Source organism: Peromyscus californicus, unplaced genomic scaffold (genome assembly GCF_007827085.1).
Source record: "Peromyscus californicus insignis strain IS unplaced genomic scaffold, ASM782708v3 Scaffold_16__1_contigs__length_79575227, whole genome shotgun sequence".
In the NCBI taxonomy this organism is placed as follows: Eukaryota; Metazoa; Chordata; class Mammalia; order Rodentia; family Cricetidae; genus Peromyscus; species Peromyscus californicus.
In genome coordinates this window covers 59198781-59220005 of record NW_026294458.1, presented here as the reverse complement: position 1 = coordinate 59220005, position 21225 = coordinate 59198781, and the positions used below count along the sequence as shown (strand labels likewise).

Here is a 21225-nt window from a genome sequence, read left to right as displayed (position 1 = left end):
GGGAGGCAAAGTAAGAGAGAGATTTATCTTAAATTTATACTGTATTTAAAATATTTTTACATATTATTTTTAGTTTTCAAGCTTATTTTGACTACAGGATCCATGTATTTTCAGTGGAATGTTTTCCTGAGTTTCATGTAACTTATAACAATTTTCTGTCTTTATCTTCAAAGTGGAAACAATAAAACCACCAGCTAGAAATTCATCACTTGTAAAAGTACACTTTTTATGCATCTGCGGTGATAACAGTGGTCTCAAGTTCTTTCAGTAATCTCCACTGTGAGACCTTCCACAGTGAACCCTAAGACCTGACTCAGCATCTCCCACATTCCTGTGTTGAAATCTAATCTCCAAGGTGAGGAGACTAGAAGGTGGAAACTTTAGGGGACGATTGGGGCTTGAGAGTAAAGTCCTCAAGAACGGGATCTCTGTTCTTAACAAGATCAGAAGACACCAACATGCTTCCAACATGTGAAAAACAGTGAGAAGATCTATAAAGTAGAAAGCCAGGCTCTACCAGTCAGGGAATGTTCCATCTCTTTGCCTTGGAATCTCTTCCTTTCAGGACAATGAGAACTAAGCTTTTCTTGTTCAGAAATTTCCCAGCTTTGGGCATTTTCTTCTAGGCAGTGTTAACAGACAAAAGCAGCTATTGAGTGCTCACTAAATTTGCCAGAAGTATGCCCACAGGTATTTTCTTGTCTTATTTTCAACATTTTTTTTCTCTACAAACTATTTTATCATTATTATGTTGAAAAGCTTTGAGCTTTGTGGCTATAACTAATATAATATAGGTATTTTTATGACCCGTTTTCCTCACCAAATGCTTAAAACCTGATTAAGTTTACCCAAAGTCTCCTTTTCATGTTCATGTGTTTATATGTGCTGTGACATGATTTGAATTTGATGTTTAACTTGATGCATTTACCTTCCCATCTGCTCTTGGTTCCAGGTAATAGGGAAAGAGAAAAGTAAATAATCGAAACATTTCTTTAATATCATTCTTTATTTTTCCCACACTCAATTGAATTTTATTACAGAATCATTCTAACTTCTTATTTATTTTATCCTTCAGTAATCCTCAAGGTAATGTTTTTCATGGATTTATGTAACATGTTTCTTTTATGGAAATGTTAAAATCCTCTCTTTATGAGGGAAACTTTCTAGGGTATATGGTCATATGTGCCTGCATATTAATCCTGTGACATTTATTGGCAATGCTGACATTTATTGCTCACTGGGTGTTACATATAATATAAAATTGTAATGGGAAGGTAAATGCATCAAGTTAAACATCCATAATGTATTATTTGAGTCAAGGTGCACAAAACTTTAACATGTAAATATATTTTACTTTAGGTCATTTACTTTTTATATTAACCTCAAATTCTGCTCTGACTGTACATATATATTAATGATTATATGTGTGTGTATATACAAATTATGAGATTAGAGAGAAGTCCAATGTGCCTAGTATCCTCCAAGGTTACCTACAAAGTAAGTGGTAAACCCAGTAAATACCTATTTCTTTTTCAACAAATCATTGAACGAAGTATTCCCTTACATTATAAGGTAATTCCACAATAAAGTATATTTTAGGAGAGGATCTTCATTTCTGCATTTACTCTGATGACCTCCCCAAGGGTTGTAGCTCTAAATTATGGCTGACCGTGGAGAGCCAGAGAGAACCGTCATCGAGTCATGATTTCTAGCCCCTACAATCTGAATCTGCATTTCACAAGTTCCCCACCATAGAGTATGTAATATAACTTTTGAGAGGATTTTTATCTAAGCTACCTTAATTTTTTTTTTTTTTTTTTTTTTTTGGTTTTTCGAGACAGGGTTTCTCTGTGTAGCTTTGCACCTCTCCTGGAACTCACTTGGTAGCCCAGGCTGGCCTCGAACTCACAGAGATCCGCCTGGCTCTGCCTCCCGAGTGCTGGGATTAAAGGCGTGCGCCACCACCGCCCGGCTGGCTACCTTAATTTTTGAGACTCGTTTTTTGAACATATGGAAAAAACCAGTTGAATTTAACACGTGGATGAACCCTCCACCCTTTTGTCTCCATACTCCGCTTTAACTTACACGTTGAGTAGACTCCTGCTTCATTACATGGTATGTGGATGTTTCCTAGGTTTGCTATTTAACTTCCTGCAATACACAAGCTATGGGTTGCCTTTATGTCTTGAACTTCTAGGGCTCAGTTAGGACAGGTGGAAGAACAAGGATTATTTGCTGCCACTAGAGGGCAGTAACAACAATTTAATAATACAAAGCGTGCTCCAGCTTGCCACAGGCCGAGGAAAACAATGACTCTGTGGGTGAGGTCCCTGGGAGCTTCTGGTTTTAATAGAAGAAGCAATGACTTAGAGACAAATTAGTGAAAACTTTTTAATTGACATTTATTTTCCAATTTCACTCTTCGGATTTTTCAAGATTGCAACGTCTTCTTTGCATGTCTTATTCCTAATTATGAGAATAGGGTATTCTAAATAATTTTCTATGGTAAGAGCTTGAAAATAGATGGGTGTTTATTAAAAAATAAGTCTCTCTTAGCATATATATTAAAAAGCACCTTATAATTGAGGATTTAAGACCTTTCATTTTTTTATGAGACCACCATGATTTCTAAATGCAAATGTTCAGGATTTTCACAGAAATTTGCCAACGTAGGATTGACAAATTCATATTTTACTAGGTATCTTCCTCATAAATTCTCTATGAGGACCATAAGAAAATGCCCCATTGAAGTTAAATGGTAGGAGCAAATTGATGAGTCCATATAAAATGGTGTAGGATTTTAGCACATACAAATGCAATTCTATTGATATCCTATTTAGCATTTAAATATGACTGCTTGTGTGCTGAATGTTTTTACATGAATATTTAACAATTTTCTTAAGGAAAGGGAAGGGAAGCTTTTTAATCAAACTGTAAGTTCCTTTGGGGATATAATTATGCAATCTCATTGTAGTCTTGATGTCCCAGGCGATGAGAAACACATGTTAATGTTGATCAGAACTGTCCTATAATGACCTGTGTTAGGCTGGCAAGTGCAAGACCAATGCTTCCCTGACTATGACAGGAGGCTTGGCCTATCTCTTTCTGAGTGGCCATTTATTAATAATTTTCTATCTAATAAGAAGTGAAGGGCAAGAAAAATTAGAGATTTTAAAACATCCATAATGTATTATTTGAGTCAAGGTGCACAAAATCATGAAGTCAAGAGAAGTTTATAGAAAGTTCTAAAAACACTCAATTCTTGTGCTTCTATGTTTTATGATGGGTCCCTGGCAGTTCTCAGAAACATCTGGTCCCTGAACCATGCTCTAAGCAGCCCTGGTCTAGATTGTTTCTTAGCAGAAACAGAGTGGTCGAGAGTAAGCTGGGTTCTAAGGCAGCGAGCCCATAGTGAAAACTGATAAATTGAGTCCAATCAAACTTGAAAAGTTTTTGCATGAAGTCCAACCTAGGATGTCTTAGTTTATCAATAATAAGGGTTTTTACTATTCCAAAAATAAACATTTGGTTTATTTAGCTATAGAGAATGATGTATTTGGTTTGTACTTAGGGCTACACAGTAAGAAAAACACAGTTGGGTAGTGGTAGCACACACCTTTAATCCTAGCACTCAGGAGGCAGAGGCAGGAATGATGGTTGATATCGCTCTGTATGCTGTGAATGTGTTGCTCTGATTGGTTGACAAATAAAACACTAATTGGCCAGTAGCCAGGCAGGAAGTATAGGTGGGATAAGCAGACAAGGAGAATTCTGGGAAGAGGAAGGCTGAGTAAGGAGATAACAGCCTGCCGTCCAGGGAGCAGCATGTAATAGCACACAGGTAAAGCCACAGAAAATGTGGCAACATATAGATTAACAGAAATGGGCTGAGTTTAAGTGTAAGACCTAGTCAATAGTAAGCCTGAGTTAATGGCCAAGCAGTTATAAATAATATTAAGCCTCTGTGTGATTATTTTATAAGCAGGCCACGGGACTACGGGGCTCAGGCAGGACTGGAGAAACTTCTAGCTACACAGATCCCTGAGTTCAAGGCCAACCTGTTCTACAGAGTTCCAGAACAGCCATGGTTACAAAGAGAAACCCTGTCTCAAGGAAAGAAAAGGAAAAAAAAAGGAAAGGAGGGAAAATTTCTTAATAAAAAATGAGTAAGGAATATTGTCAGAGATTTAAAAAAAGAAAAGAAAACAAACAACAACAACAACAACAAAACCCAAAACAAGACAAAACAAAGAGACAAAAAACACTCATACTACAGCACTGGGTTTTCACAAAGCACAAAATTGAGCCTCTGGTGTGTTACTGGCAGGGACACAGGCTAATTACTATCTCTGAGCAAGAACTTAATTGAATCTGTGTTCTGGAGAGGGAGTCCTGTGCGCTGCCCCCATTCCATTGTTTACTCTCTGCCTCTATTTCCTCTCTCAAGCACCCTATTTTTAATTAGAGTTGTTTGTACCAATGACCAAGGCAGGATATAGAGATTCAGCCTTGACAGTAGTAGAAAGAAAAAGTGCACTGGGTTCTCATACAATCTGACAGTGTCTAGACAGTAACTTAGGTATTTGTGCATGCTGAGGAAGAGCATGAAAGGCCAAATGAACTACTTTTCAAAGTGACAGATTTCAGAAGGCATCTAAGTATTGGACCAATGACAGATAGGCCTGGGTTTACACTTTTTTTCTGTCTGAACACTCCATCCTGTTTGGCATTTGTCACATTAATTCTTGTAAAAAGCAATTATTTAATTTCAAAGTTATTCCATAAAAGATGTATGTCTGGCCGGGCGGTGGTGGCACACGCCTTTAATCCCAGCACTCGGGAGGCAGAGCCAGGCGGATCTCTATGAGTTCGAGGCCAGCCTGGGCTACCAAGTGAGTTCCAGGAAAAGGCGCAAAGTTACACAGAGAAACCCTGTCTTGAAAAACCAAAAAAAAAAAAAAAAAAAAAGATGTATGTCTGAACAGGTACACATCAACATGGACATAAAGTTTGAAAGTATTGGTACTTCTCAAACTCAACTTTCCCAACTGAGTTTGCAGCTAAAACCCAAAATGAGTTCAGTATGAAGCCTGTCAGTGGTCACACACTCCTCATGTGAGGCCAGCCTGAACTTCAGTTCTGGTCTACCTCAGGATTGGATTTAAGCAAACATACTCATTTATGATTAAACAAGAGACATTTACCAAAAAGCAAGTATGAAGAATCATTTTGTATTTCAGAACATTCACAATAATTTTTAATGATTTCCCTTCTAATTCAACACACAACACGGAAATATTTTCCAGTTTATGCACCAGAGAAGCTAACACACACAGATTTCTAAACTATGTAAATTCAGTTGCCAGACCTAAAAGAGAAAATTAGAGCACCTTATCCTTCTCTACTTGGCTTTATGGTTGCTTTTGTTAACCAAAGTATGTGTTTAAATACCCAAATCAATATTTGAAACTCCAGTTAAAATGAGAACCCTGCATCACTTCTTCAGGCCAAAACACAAGCAAGCAAACAAAAAGAAAGACATGAAAGTATCACACCCATAATAAAAATCACAACAAGAAAGCACTACTGAACTCTATTCCATAAGCTTTTTTAAAGTTTTTTAAAACTCTCATGAAACTGAAGAAGCAATTAGTGTTTGTCAAGAGAACTCACAGCAAACCAGTTTCTAGTTTCCAAATCCTATTCTGTACCCACCCTAGCATTTAATGATGGTGATTGCCTAAGCAACTTTTTAGTAACATACAGGAACTTATATGTGTACGTAGGTGTACAGTCCATAATACTTCCTGCAAAAATCTTGATTTTTTTCAAAGTAACTACAGATAACTGCATTACTTTAAACAAATCTTAATATCTATTTTCATTTCTAAGACATGAATTTCAAAGGCCACAGCCACTGTGATGAATAAGTTTGTATGTGTGTATTTCCTATGTATCAATGATGACTGAGCATTAAACATATATACAATAAAGAGCAGCACACTGAACGTATGTAAGTTCAAGGACAACCCATGCTAAGAAAAATAAACAAGTCAAATGGGCATATTTGAAGATGAGATAAATGAGAGGAGGCAAGGCATGACTATGGCTTATTGTATTGTTCTAGAAATAGCTTTTAACTATGAGTTGTGTAACATTTTTGCAGTGACTAGGGCATTAAGCATTATGTATATTATCCTTAAACAATTCTGAAGTATGGTGCTCTCTCAAATCAAGTGCTTAATATATGACTATAGCAAGAAAAGGAGAATAATGCTCATATAACACTTAAAGGTGCTGGCATTTTTCCTAAGGCTTCTATTATAACTTTGATAAAGAAAACAATAGTTATGATGCTGAAGAGGAAGAAGCTAAAATCAGCACTTATGTAGAGCTTGCCACATGCCAATACTGTGCTAAAGACTCCATACTTTACTTCAGTTGTAAATGGCTGTTGAGGGACATTTGATCGCACAATGACATCCTGAGACTGTGTTAATAAAGTTAACCTTAAATCAGAGGACACAGCCAGAGACTAGCTGACCTGAATTAGCCATGGAGAAGTCAAGAATACAGATAGAGAAGATGCACAGGAAGTAGTAGGGAGGGACTTGGAGGTTTTGCAGTCTCTTTGATCTGGGAAGTGTGGAGAGAAGGATAGCTGGTCACTCCTCTGCTTTGATCTATCAGGTTTTTATCCCAATAGCTGATACTTGAGTCTTTACTAGTAATAGAACAACTTAGATAAAAACAACAAATGACTGTTGCACACATCAACTTACCGCAACTCTAGTTACCTGCCAAAGATCAAATCAGTCAAAATTCTATCATGGATGAGGAAAGGGTCTTGTTGATGGTTGCCAAAAGAGGGAGAATCATTCTTTAGGGATATGGCAGTGGGTAGGTTGTCTATGCCCTAGTGAATGGTCACTCACCTGTGCTTATATAAACCAGCACTAACTCAACTCAAGGGACTATTAAAAACAATAACAATAAAAGCAGAATATGAAATTGAGGAGCAGACAGTTGGGTACAATATAGGAAGCTGAAGAGAGACAGTGGCAGATTGATGTGAGCAATATACATTATGCAAGTGTGTGAAACTTTCAAAGAATAAAAATATTGTTTTAAAAGTTAAATAAATTTTAAATCATTCACTGTAGTTCATTCTATTTAAAAGCACCCACTGTAAACATGTTCATTCTTCTGAAAGACTGCAATAACCTCTCAATCTTGCTTCAGGCTCTTTCATCTACCATAATGAAACCTTTATGTAAATCAATTCATATCTTTGATCAAATGCCTCAAATGGCCTCTCTTTTAGGTAGGATTCAATACTCCAGGACCAGAAAAATGGCTCAGCAGGTAAAGGTTCTTGCCACCAAGCCTCATGGCTTGAGTTTGATCCTCTGATCCCACAAGGAGGAGGAGAAAATCAGTTCCTACAAGTGGTCATATGACTTCCACAAGCTCACCACGATACCAGTTTGCTCACACATGTTTACACACATACACACACACACACACACACACACACACACACACACACACACACACACTAACAAAAATGAATAAATTTAACACAAAAGAAGAAAAATAGTTTTTTGACATGACCCAACAGAGCCCCCCCTTGTCTACTGATCTCTCCACTTTTGCTCAAATAAATTGCATTGTTCTCTACTTGCAAGCAGATCCTGCTTTTTCCTGCTGCCTGGAATGTTCCTTTCAGGATAACTATCACAATATATACTCATTCTGTTTCAAGGTCTCTTCTCAGCTAATACTAATTTGAAAATTCTTCCCCTAGCCTCCTATCCAGCTTGGTTTATTTTCTTCACACATTCAACTTTGTCAAAAATATTTGTTTAATTATTCACATTTAATATCTGTTCTCTCTCCACTTACCACTAATTTGGAAGAGCTTGTTTCCTGGTCTTGTATTCACTGCTACAACCTTAGTGTTTAGAAAAGGGCCTGGTTTAGAGTAAGTGTTTAATAAATATCGATGGTTTAAAGTGGTTCATTTTTGTCAACTTTGTCTTCATGCTTCAGTGGAGTTAAGTCTGCTTGATCCACATTTCTTACTTTGGATTTAGACTCAAAGCTAACTACATGCCCCACCCCCACCCCCCCAGACACACAGTCCTCTAAAGCTTACTCTTAAAACTTCATCAACACACAATCTACCATAGTCATACTACTGTGTTAGAATTTAAATTCTGAAAGATTATAGAACCCATGGTTTTTTTTTTTTTTGGTATGGAGAATTTAAGAAAATAAAGGCTAAATAAACTCATAGTATGATAGATACAGAATATCAACATGTTTTTATGAAATATGTAAATACATAAAAGACTAAATATTGCTATAATACCTTTAAATACTTGCAGTGGCTGAATGTACAATACAATGCATTGATAATATGTTAATATTAAATGTATGTTCTTTTCTTATCACATGTTGATCTAAACAGTATTTTTGAAAATGCTCTCTACTAAGCAATATTATTTATTATTTTATCATGTTTATTTTCCTTGAATTTTGTTCCTGTGGGTAATCCCTTAGATTCATGTATTTTAGCTCTGATTTCACACATCATCATGGTCCTCATAGTATCAGTCTAGAATCCCTCATGAGCCAGGTGAGGTGATTCTCTGGCTTATTCCTTTTTGCTGATGGTATGGTCATGTGATTTTTTTTCTCTCCTAAGTGTGAGAATGCAACTTCCCACTAAAGCAAAGCAGCATGTGCTCTACTATAGGCATCAAAGAGGTGTTTAGAGATCAGTCACACTGAACCACACAGCAGTGAAGAAATGCTCTCCTGAGTAACTGGATTCGTAACTCCCTCATTTACTACAGTCTTCAGTCATTTTCTTGTGGCTATTACACATAGAATTAAAACATCCATGAGGTTTGCTGTCCATTGTCATTTTTCTACTTTAAGTGGCAGAAGGACATGAAATAGACAGATCATTATTATGAAATGTGTATATATATATATATATATATATATATATATATATATATATATATATATGTATTAGTTTGCAAGGCCATTATGAAAACCAGGCTGAAATGCATTGTATTTAGTGTCTATCAGCAAGAAAAAACTACATGGGCAAATGCACGTCTTTTATGGTGACAAGAGTTGTATGAACTTGCATCTTGTTTTCTGAACACAGAAAGGAGGGTTCCACGGTACTGATGCAAAGGGACACATGCCATCTTCTGTCACCAGCTTCCCCAGCATAAAGATGACCAAAAGAGGAACAGCCTTGTGTTATGACTTTTTCTTTACACAAAGCTGTTTTGAGTTTTATCAAAGATTGTTTATACATTTATATATTATTATATCTCTATATATCTGAATATTTGTTCATATTTAAGCAATTTACTTATATATGCCTATATGATTCATTTAAAATATTCCCAATTATGTTGGCTATAGTGTACAATTACATACCTATAAAATAATTAATGATATGTTATTACCCATTCATATAACCTTTTGTGTAATAAGTATACACACAAATACACATGTCCATATATCTAAATTTACTGTTAGTTTTTTATTTTACGTTGTTTTTCTTTTTTAGTAAGTCATTAAGCATATATTTAGGTAACAAATTTCATGAATGAAAAGAGCATTTTAATGTCAAAAAGTGGACATAATTTTATATAAGTAAAACAGCATTTTATAAAAGTAGAGGCCAATTCAACCAAAACACACATTTTTAAATTATTTTAATTATTAAGAAGAAAATGTTCAATATTGGGGCTAGGAATATAGATCACTGGTAGAGTACTTACTAGCACATATAAGACCCTTATTTTATTTCCCAGAACTATTAAAAATTTGCAATATTTTTACCATCTACAGTACCTGATATACTATCTCTCCTGTGTCTGTCTGTCTGTCTGTCTCTCCCTCCCTCCCTCCCTCTCCACCTCTCCCTCTCTATAACAATCATCTATCTATCTATCTATCTATCTATCATCTGTCTAATCTATCCATCCATCTATCTATCTATCTATCTATCTATCTATCTATCTATCTATCTATCTATCTATCTTTCATCTGTCTGTGCCAGAAGTAAGCTTACGGATAATTTGAAATTTTGTTACAAATAATAAGCATATAAATAGTCATGACTCCAAAAAAGCAATGGTAGTGTGTGAGGATTAGTTGTAAGCATCTTATTGCACCTAAGAAGAGTCTTCTAATATCAATACAGAAAGGGCTGCTATCATCAAGTTTTATTTAGTTTAATTAATAGATCTTCTGTCTGACCATCCTTAAGTCCAGCATGAATATTATTATTTTCAACACAGTACAGGGAAGCAACACGTTGCTGTTGCTCTACTGCCACTATATTTGAAAGCATTTATTCCAAAAGGAAAATAAATCTTTCAGGGAAAATGGACATTGAATGGGAAAGTAATACTTTTATTGACGTTCTTTAAAAAGAGGACTGCACTGCAGCTTGCCAAATTCAAAAACTCTATTATATACAAAAGTTGAGTTAAAATGTTTTGACTTGTCATAAATACCTTACAGTCTAGTGGTCTGGTTCAAAATTTACATCCTATACAGACCTATGAAATTATAATAGGAAAAGCAACCCAATAAGGTATACGGTATATTACAGTGCAACATTAAATTACAGAACTTACCATTGTTTTGGAGTTACGCTGCCATAATGTCACCTTAATAATCAGTACCTGAAAGGAAAAGAAATAAATTGAAATATTATCAACCTTAAAAATACTCCTGACTAGTATCTAAATTGTTCACATTTATTCTCAAAGAGGGTTTAAAACTCAAGCATGCTTACTAAAATAAAGTTCCAAATAGAGTTAAAAATTTCACTTTTAACATCTGCCAGATGAAACACCCTGAATATAAATATAGATGTAAAATATATCAAATAGGTTCTTTACTACTAGTAGTCAATTTGAAACACTGAAACTATTCTTAAATCTGAAAATATGTGACTCATAAACATAAAAATTCATAAGAATACAAATTAATTAAACTATTACATTAAGTCCACCATAGTTAGGTTTCTATGCAGTCAAATTGTACTGCTGTTCCATGATTATTGTTTATTAAGTGGTAAAAACATTTTTGAAATGAATTATTGGCCTGTGGACAAATGCACAAAATTCTGCCATCGATGTTCAATGTCTATAAATATATGAACATCTTTTTCAAGCACAGGTTTTACTAATGAAATGCTACTTTCAAAACATAATTCGTAAGTATAATATGAAAATCTAATGGTTAGATTGCAACATTAAATCTACTCTTTCAAGTACATTTTCAACTTTTAAAAATAAATCATTTTATATGCTTTTTTGATAACTCGTTTCTTTCCACTCTTATTTTATGTCATATCCATCCAAAATTATTTATGCATGACACAGAGTAGAATAATTTTAAATGAAGTGAAGATTTGGGGGTTTTACAGATCACATCTAAACTCTGTTCCAAGTGGCAAATATTAACAAGATGATTGATGGGCTAGTGCAGTTTTTCAGACAGCAGAATGTTAATGTAAGCGGTAGAAAGCATGTTTCCCTCTGTTGACCTAATTTATCCAGAGTTGGCATAATATTTGGAAACTCAAACATTAAGTAAGGCTAGTCTCCAGACCATGAAAATACAGAAAAGCAGAATGGAAAATTATAACTCGATGTTTCAACGTTTTCATTTCAAGTGGATATGGTCTAATTTTTTATTAAAAATTATGTAAATCATTAAATTATATGTATGTGCATATATACACATATTATGCTTGTTCAGTGAATAAATAATTTATTTTTAAAATTTTTAAATTTATTGCTATTGCGTGAATATGCATGAACCTGTCTGATGTGTATATGTGAGTGCAGGTATGCACATATTCACAGCACATGTGTGGAGGGCAAAGGTTATGTTTGTGAAGTTGATTTTCTTATTCTGCCTTTGTATGAGTTCCAGGGACCCAAGTCAATTCATCTCAGTATTTCATGTACAATTAATTCTTGATCTTCTTAATGATGCAATCTAATATTAAATATTTATAATAAAATATTGTACTGTTAAAAATCGAGTACAAATACATTTGTATTTATTGAATAAAAGGATATAAGCTTCATTGGTTTTGTATCCTGAAAAGGACACAGGGGGAAATAACTCAAAATGCTTAATTGATTGTTCGTGGCTACAATTTACTTTCAAAAGCTCCTTAAGCAGAGTCTTCAGTGTACAAGTTTATCTTTAATATGCATGTTGGAAAAAGTTAATATCTACGGAGCACTAATCAATGATTCACTTTTTATGCCTGCTATGATTTCAACTTCCTGATTTGAAAATTATACTTCAATGTCTTAATATTGTCCTGTGAAGCTGTATGTGGGAACCCGGTAAATCACAAACAATCATTACAGGTAATTATTCATTGATTAGGCAGGGGAAGATTGGGTAGAAATCTGGGGCAATCCCTTTCTAACTGTGTGACCAAACTGTTAGAAATAGCAGCATTAGGCTAAGACTAACATCCTAGAAGTTGTAGGTCTAGAATCTCTTTGATTTGTTAGCAACCCTTCATTTGGGAGGATTACACTTTACATGTTAACTACCAGAAGAAATACCCTTTGTATTTCTTCAGCAGTGAAGCATACTTCTACGACACATGACCACAATCCTCAAAGGACAGGGAATAGAAACTTCCTCCAAATTACTGTGTCTGGATATTTTGTTCTGCACATGATTATTAAAAGAATCATCTCTACCCTTGTAGCAATTGGTTTAAAATTTCATTTTTTGTTATTTTTGCCTTTTATTTTAATTTATTAAACTAATCTGATAGTGAACTGTGTGAGAAAATACAAACAACTCCCAACTCTTTATTGTCAATGGTCAAAATATCATCAAACATTCTTAATTTGTTGATGGAGAAAAAAAATCTCCCTTCTTAATGGAAAGAGGACCTCTCAGGGTCAGGTGATATACTTTGTCAGGGAACCTAATGATTAGAAGGATTATTTGCATTATGCCCTGGAATCAACAAGCTAAAGTTACAAAAGAGTATTTCTCCCTCTCTCTAAATGCCCATTATGGGCTGGCATAGAACTGCTACTAATCATAGCAACTTGGGCAAGCAGGAGAGAGGGGAGCTGCCATGTTAAATATGGAAAAAGATTCAAATAAGAAGGAACGTTGGCAACCAAATGTTCTGGCTACAGTACCACGCTGCTTGGCCACAACCATTTTTCTCACTCTATCTAAATCATAAGAGGTCTGGGAAATGGAACACAATTTTCTCATGTGCCCTAAATAGGAAATCACAAATACTTCATACTTTAGGTGCATTGTAATTTATTATTCACAATTTAAGGTGTTTTTTTTTTTCTGTTTTGAGTAGTTTATCCTAAAGTTATGGTATATCCTGAAATTGTATTTTTTGAAGGAAAGCAGAACAGTTAAATTTGGCTTTATTATTTAAATGCCATTAAAATCTATTTGACTGAAATTAAATCTATTCTAATCCCAACAACCCAGAATATAAGCAGAGCAGTTCAAACACATGAACTCTACGAACAATCATTAAACTTGTTTTGTGCTGGAATATTCTTTAAAATGTATAGAAAAATATTTTAATTTATATTGAAGCACTTTGACACAATACCAAATCATTTATATAGATTAATGGAATGAATCATTTAAACGATGAGTTAGAATGATGACCCCAGGACCATGGCTCTTCTTGTTATTTACTATGCTTTGTATTTGAGTGCCTGGCCTACATTCTAAAATGAACCCACTTAATTCTGATACACAGTCTTTGAATTCTGGGACCACATTATGAACAGTGATACTAGGGCTAGTTAGTTTCAGAAAGCATGTACATGAACCAGACCTGGGAAAGATCGAGGAGAGGTTTTATTCTACAGCAAACCTTATTTACTTGCCATAATCCTTTTAGGGATAATGTATCAAGAATCCAGGCATAGTGACTCACATTAAATCTACAACCCCAGCACTTGGGTGCTGAGGTTGGAGAATTGCAATGAGCTCATTCTCAGCCTAGGCTTCAGAGTAAAACAAGGTCAGCATGAGCTACAATGTGAAACTCAAGTCTCAAATGAAACCCCAAGTAAAATTAAAATTAAATTAAAAGTAAAAAGCAACAAAAGACTATCTGTCTTGATCTCAAGAAAACCCCGTGGCAGTGCGGACAGTACCTCCTTGTTCTGCATGAGAACCCTGAAAACCTGGCATGTCTTTGGCCCCCATTTCAATTATAGGGAACAAGGAGAGTCCATTCTCTTTAAAGACTCTTCCTAATTGAGATTTGCAATCCAATCAAGTCTTCTTTTCTGAAAGTGAAACTCATGCATCCAACATCCCACTCAGCATCTCCACTTGGAAAAACTTAGCACATGCCCAAGATCAGTCTCTTTATGTTCCTCTCGAAACCTCTCTTCTTAAAGATATTTCAATCAATATCAATGATCATCATTCCTTTCTTTACTTAATGCTCACACCCTGGAAACCAAGTTTGATTCTCTTTCTGCATTATTTAGTTAAGAAATATTTCCGTAATCACTTTCTTCCTCATTTAGCAGAGCCTGTGCCATCTTAAAAAAAGGATTCCTAATGAAGTTTAATCACGTTCTAACATAATTTTATGATAAACAGTAACTAGATATTTAATGTTGTGAAACATGGGGAAGGGAAGGGAACAGAAAAGGGAATGAAAGGAAAGGGAAGGGAGAGTGGATGGAGGGGAGGGGAAGAGAGAGGAGGGGAAGGAAGAGGAAAGAACATGAAAAATTAAGGAAGAAGTCACAGGAGGAAGAAGACAAACAAGAAACATGAAGGAAGGTGGGCAGGCAGGAATGAAGGCAGAGAGGAGGGAAGGATGGAAAAGAGGGAGGACACGAGGGAGGAAATTAAACCTAGTGATAAAGACTCCCCAGGCCACAGCTTCTCAGTGTGTCGTGGTGCATAATTAGCAATGTGGCTAATTGTGAGCAAAAATGCAGCCTCTGGAAAGTGGTGAGCCCAGTAGGTCCTGGTGCAATGGGTGTAGAGGATCCAGCATGTCACTGGAACTTCCGTTATTCATCCTGTACACCCCTTCACCACCACCCAGCAGCCAAGGCAACCTGAATCTGGTGATGTCAATGCTCTGCCCAAAGGCTTCCCATGGACTCAGAGTAAGGTCTTAGATCCTGAGCAAAGTTCACAGCCTAAGGATAGGTACCTAGACTCTTCCTGGTATCACCTACTACTCGTATCTGGCTCACTGCCCTGAAGCCACCACGGTCTTTTCTCTCATCTTTGGACTTGCCAAATATGTCTCATGTCATAATCTTTACACTTTCTGTTCCCCATGCTAGTGACACATTTTCTCCAGCTAGACATTTTATTTTTATCTTGGCCTTTGACTAAATATCACCTAAGAAGGAAAATCCATCCCTAACATGAGACAAAAGATGGCACAATGACCTCCAGGGTTTAATCCTTCAGCTTGCTTTATTTTTCTTCACAGCCTCTTCTGCCTCTTGGCACCTACGTACATATATAGATAGTTACTATTATCAGTATTTATTAGTACCCATCTCCTTAAGGGCATACTTATTGACTCAGTTTCATTGCTGATTCCCAGGGCACTGTCTATCATGTAATGAAGTAATAAAGTCATATTGACTAAAGAGGCACACAATACACAAGCAAATAAGCAAAGGTGGTGATTCCAGGTAATGAAAAGTGCCATGCAGCAAATGAATGAGGAGGGCAGGTGGTCCATGGGGAGGGGGCAATGCCTCATGGGTGATGGACATCTCAGGAAGTGTTCATTAAGCTAAGGTCAGAATGGCTACACTGAGTAGTCAAGCCTGCCAGGAAGAAAAACTAGCAATTTGATAAAAAAAAAAAAGATTGCATCTTTGTGAGTGATTCAAAGGAATTCTAGAAGAGGTGGGGAAAATAAGTCAATTGTTAGATGTGTTTTCTAAAAGCTTAGTGAGTCACATTTTATGCAAAGAAGGAATGGAATATCTCCTGACCCCTTCTCCAAACAGAGGTAGAGTGGTGTGCTGGAAAACACATGGAGAAATTTATATTCTCCATAGGGCTCTGCATTTTCAGAACTGACATTTGCTAATTTACTGGCTATATTTATCTCTGGCCACAAGCTTTGAAAACAGAGTCTGAGTTCATTATTCCCAACATTAAGAAGAGCTCAACACTCACAGAAGTCAGTGTCCTCTGTAAGAGTAGAGAGTTGGCTAGGTAGTGAACCAGGCCTAGACTTTACAGGGCACACTCTACTGTGTTCACCGAGGGATGCTGCTTTAGAGAAAATTGGCAAAAGATTACCTTGAGCTCTCTAAGTATTCAGATCCCCAGAGCTCATATCTCTCAAGGGTAATTGATTTGCATTAGGATTCTACAAGTTCATCTTAAGCTTGTTGTTCAGTAAGGAGTCCAATCCCAACACTAACTTTCAAGATTCCCTCAAGACCCTCATTTCCCCTAAATAAAACACAGCTCGCATCCAGGGCATGAGAAAGTGTCATCAGTGAGACTTTTTATTTTTCTCTAGTTTTTGTTTTCCTCACACAGCATTCTTGAGTGCGTGCCTGCATGTGTGTGTATGTGCACAAGTGTGTGTGTGCGCGCGCGCGCGTGCATGCATGCGTGTATGTGTATGTTTTCTTGAGTTCAGTATGTGTTTGTAAGAGTGTGTACATGAATGCATGGAGGTGTGCTTACATGTGTGAATGTAGAAGACAAAGTTTGACTATGGGGTTACTCTTCCATCACTTTCCACCTTATTTTCTGAAACAAGTTTTCTCACTAAATCTAGAATGCATTCAATTATCCAGGATGGCTGGTCAATGAGCTCCTAGGATCTGATTAAATACCATTGGTTCAAAGAAAACAAACAGAAACCATTGAATTTGTGATTCTACCACTTTTGAAGAAGGAAGTGATATGGGAGATGTAGAGCGTACATGAAAGTCAATGAAAGAAATCATTTGAGAGGATTGGGAAAATTGAAGTAAATGGAGGGAGTAGATTGTGGCAGCCACAGGTAGCACAATGAACTGTGCCTGGTAGATAGACAAGGGGTGTCTGCTGAATGATATTAAATGATTAAATGAATGACTCAGCAAAAGGAGAATAAAAAATAACTATTAAGGGATTACCTTAATTCTAAGTCCATCGTTTTAAGACAGATAGACAGATTTCAATAGCAATTAGGTTATTGCTGTGGCATGTCGACTGAAGATATGAATCTCAAGACATCTTCCTTCTCTTACATTGTTTTATGACAAAGAACTTTGCTAATTTATTTAAAGCAAAGCACAGAGCCATTCTGTAAGAAGTCAGAAGCCATGGCGGGGATTGTGCTTCCTACATCTAAGGAAGAGGATGGGATAGGGAAGGTTCACTCTGTGATTTAGGATTAGAGTCAGGGGTCAGGTCACATCTTGTTCCTTGGCATGCTAGTTCTGTCCACAGTGTGCCAGAGCCATTTCCTCCTCTGGGTTTGTTAAAACTACAGAATGTCAGACTCCACTACTGAAAATTCAATTTTGGATACTAACAGTATTTACAGATGGAAGTATTTTTTGTCCTTTTCAAAGTTGGGGATCCAACTTAGGGTCTCACATATGCTAGCAAGCCCTCTGTCACTGAGATACATCCCAATCTCAGCTCTTCCTATTTGAGGAATTACAGTTAACCATTTACCTGATATGAAACTAGACATAAATCTGCCTGCCTTTACAGAAATACGCCATGTCAACTATACCTGCACACACTATAACACACACAAGGGTGTTTAAAGGAATAGAGAAACCATCTATAGAAATATTATACTTATCTAAAATAAAGTGTTCTTATAAATAACACTCATGTTACATAACTGTAATTACTATTAATTCAAATAATGTTTTATAAAAAGTTCTCAGCATCACTAAATGATACTTTGATTTATGTAAAGTATACATGACAAATATGTGTTATAAAGGAATAGATTTTAGTACATGAAATGGTCCTTCAAGGGAAAATATTCAGAGAAATGAGCTTCTTTTATTAAAACAAAATTGAGCAGTCTGGTGAGAATTAAGGACTATGCATTTAATCATTTAGCTGTGGAGAAAAGTGGATCCCATAGGGAACACAGAGGGATATAGAAGACAAAACAGTTGTATTCTATCAGTAAAATGAAGTCATTGAGGAATGCTCACTTTACCATGTGCTAACAGTATGGGGTCTACATACAAATGTGGGCACGCACAATAGCTGAGCCGAATGGGGTTAAAGCTCAGCAAAAATACGAAAGTTATATTGTGCCAATTAAGAGAAATAGCCTTTTGATCTTATCTTATTAATTAAAAAATAACAAATACTAGAAAGCAGAATACATGGAACCTAAACACAGTTTTTAATAATCACAAACCTGTCTCAATCCTACAGAAAACAGTGGTTAAGATGAGGATTGGGGTTTCATTCTCCTGCCATGAGGAAAGAGGAATTTCTTTTAAAATTTTTTTAAAAAGACTGAACATTTTTGAAGAGCAGTTGGAAGTTCAGAGTTGAGTTTCATACTTAATTATTATAGCTTTCCAGTATAAGAATTTCTGTATACGTTTTAAGATTTCTCATATTCCTACCTATTTATCATTATTTTTCTATCTCAGGAATAATGTAAACACGAGAGTAAATATGCATATAAATAAGAAGGAAACAATTCTGTCTAAAACTATTCTACCTAATTGAACAGTAATAAGGCTTATAAATTCACACTGTATATAAAAATATCTAAAGTATGCTCATCCAATGCTTGGTATTAAAAACATCATTTGAAAACCTTTCATGTTTGTTTTCAAACTTGGGAAATACTTTTTGAATGGAAGAGTACTAGATTTTACAGCATGGAGAAGATGACTTCCAGTTCTAAAATTGCATATCTTTTGTAGTATAGATTTTAACATAAAGCCTTTCATGAGTTTATATTGGCTACAGAGTTTTCATAGTATTATATCAATATGTTCACTTGAGTTTTTCAAACTACAACAAACACCCAGTACATGTTCAAACACTTATTCCCACATATATACATGTACACCATAGCATCTAAATTTAACCATTGTACCAATTACAACTGTGTTTAGAATTCATATTTGCCTTATGATGAATGGGAGGTGTCCTTTGAGAATTTCTACTTTATGAACTTCCCCCCGCCCCGTGCTCATAAATATGATTAGATAGGATTAATTTCTATAATTTATCTTTCACTTACTTTTTATTTAAGGCCCCATGGGATCTTAGCCTTGTCTCCTCAACTCTCCTGTTCCTCATCACATTTGTGATTATGATCTTTCCGTGATGGATCAACACCTACGAAGCAGTAAGTGTAGACTACAGAAAGTCTGTGGGATTATGCATAAGATAGTTCTGGGAATTAAGAGTAAACATAGATAATTCTAGGAACTCCTAATATCAATGTATATATTGATTTCAATTAAGAAGAATTCTATTCAGTTGATGTTTCTCCCATGGTAGAAGAAGACAAAAGCTAGAGCCTGCACATCATATTGTGGATTATATCAAATTCAAGAGCATGGGTTAGGTAAGTTTTAATTCCCAATGACCAGTCCAATGTACGAACCAACATAGACGGATTATTTAACCACATTTGTGTGGCATATGAACAAGAAGTGCTTGGTGTTTAGGGTGTGTGCTTTGAAAAGGTAAATTAGAACTGTCCTATGAATGTCACCTTGTGTTGTTCAGTGTCCCAGATACCTTTCAAAACCTGTCATCAAGAACACACTGCTCTAACTTAAGGACTGAATCCATCCAGGATTGTGGGTTATTTATTGGCTTTCCAGACATCTAACCTTTTCCAGACATCCACCTTTTAGAGGTGGACATCTAACCTCTTCCCAGTCAATTACTGTGTAAAAATCAGTCAGGAAAAGAATGGTTTATCTGTCAAATGGTGAAGAGAAGTTTCATAATTTGTAGTTTTTTTTTTTATAACTTTGCTTACCTCTAAGTAATCTAACTCAATGTGTAAATGACGCCAATGCTTGTGGTAAAATTCCTAAAATTAAGCGATACGTTATAATCATACACTGCTTTAAAAGATTCATCATGTCAACTTCCTAAGACAAAAAGGTAAATGAGTCAAGGGTGGGCTACCAACACCTTTAAAAGATGTCTGTCTATTTTCAAAATCTTGTCATTAAGGCATCACTTAGCTCTGATTTGACATTTGAATATTGGAAGACATAACTTTTCTCTCTCTGTTTATTGAAACAGTCTCACTAAATCCATGTTAGCCTCAGGCTTTCAACTCTTCTACCTTATCCTCTGACTGAAGTAAATGTAGGCATGTGCCAGCACACCTGGCCATTATATTACTGTTTTGATAGGAGTAGTGTATAAGGATAAACACAAATGTTTATCTATCCAAATAAATAAAAAGACAACAACATAACTTTCTGATACAATAACTAAACATTTAAAGAAAAGTTACTGCCCAGTATCTGTCAATCTTCTATGTCTAGTGTTTACTATTAGCTACAGTAGTTTTGAACTTCAGGAAGTTTGAACCTCCTTGCATCATTGTGGTCATGACTAACCTATAGAGAGAGAAGCAGAGAAGAAATCAGGCTGCAGTGTGGTGGTAAAACCACCAGTTTCCAAGAAAGACAAGAAGCCAAACCCATGCTATCTTAGGACTGGTGTTTCTGTCAGAGATGTTTCTGTTTCAGCTGGTCTCATGCTACAGAAAATTCTATCAGTGAAAATGAAGTGTCAGAAGACATAAATTGGTACTTCTAGCTACTGTAAGTCAGCTTCAGCTGATCATAAAATTAGGTTAAACATCTCATAAACCGTTGATTAAATCATTTGGTAAAATGTTTACCAGCTGTATGTTCTTAAGGATATACTCTGTACATTGATATGTCAAACTTCATAAAAACCATGTACCCCAAATCTATTTTAATATATGAAACCTATGTATGTGGTTTGCATTACCACCCTACATTTATTTTACTCCTTTCCCCCTTATAATATCCACTAATGACATTAGAATAATATTTCAGGACCATGTTTAAGAAGGCTGTAATCATACACTTCAATTAGGAATGCATAGCAGGCATCTAGTAATCAAATAGTGTTTATAAAATAGTATTCACTTTATAG

At 35.7% G+C, this 21225-nt stretch overlaps 1 long non-coding RNA gene across 5 annotated transcripts in view; it reads right to left on the bottom strand.

The window, feature by feature from the left end:
• LOC128112177 (uncharacterized) overlaps positions 1-21225 on the bottom strand; it is a 610610-nt gene that overhangs the window by 380177 nt on the left and 209208 nt on the right. For all 5 annotated transcript variants that reach the window (XR_008218884.1, XR_008218883.1, XR_008218880.1 and 2 more), the window contains one exon: positions 10677-10724. This is a non-coding gene — a long non-coding RNA (uncharacterized LOC128112177). The remainder of the gene's footprint in view (positions 1-10676; positions 10725-21225) is intronic.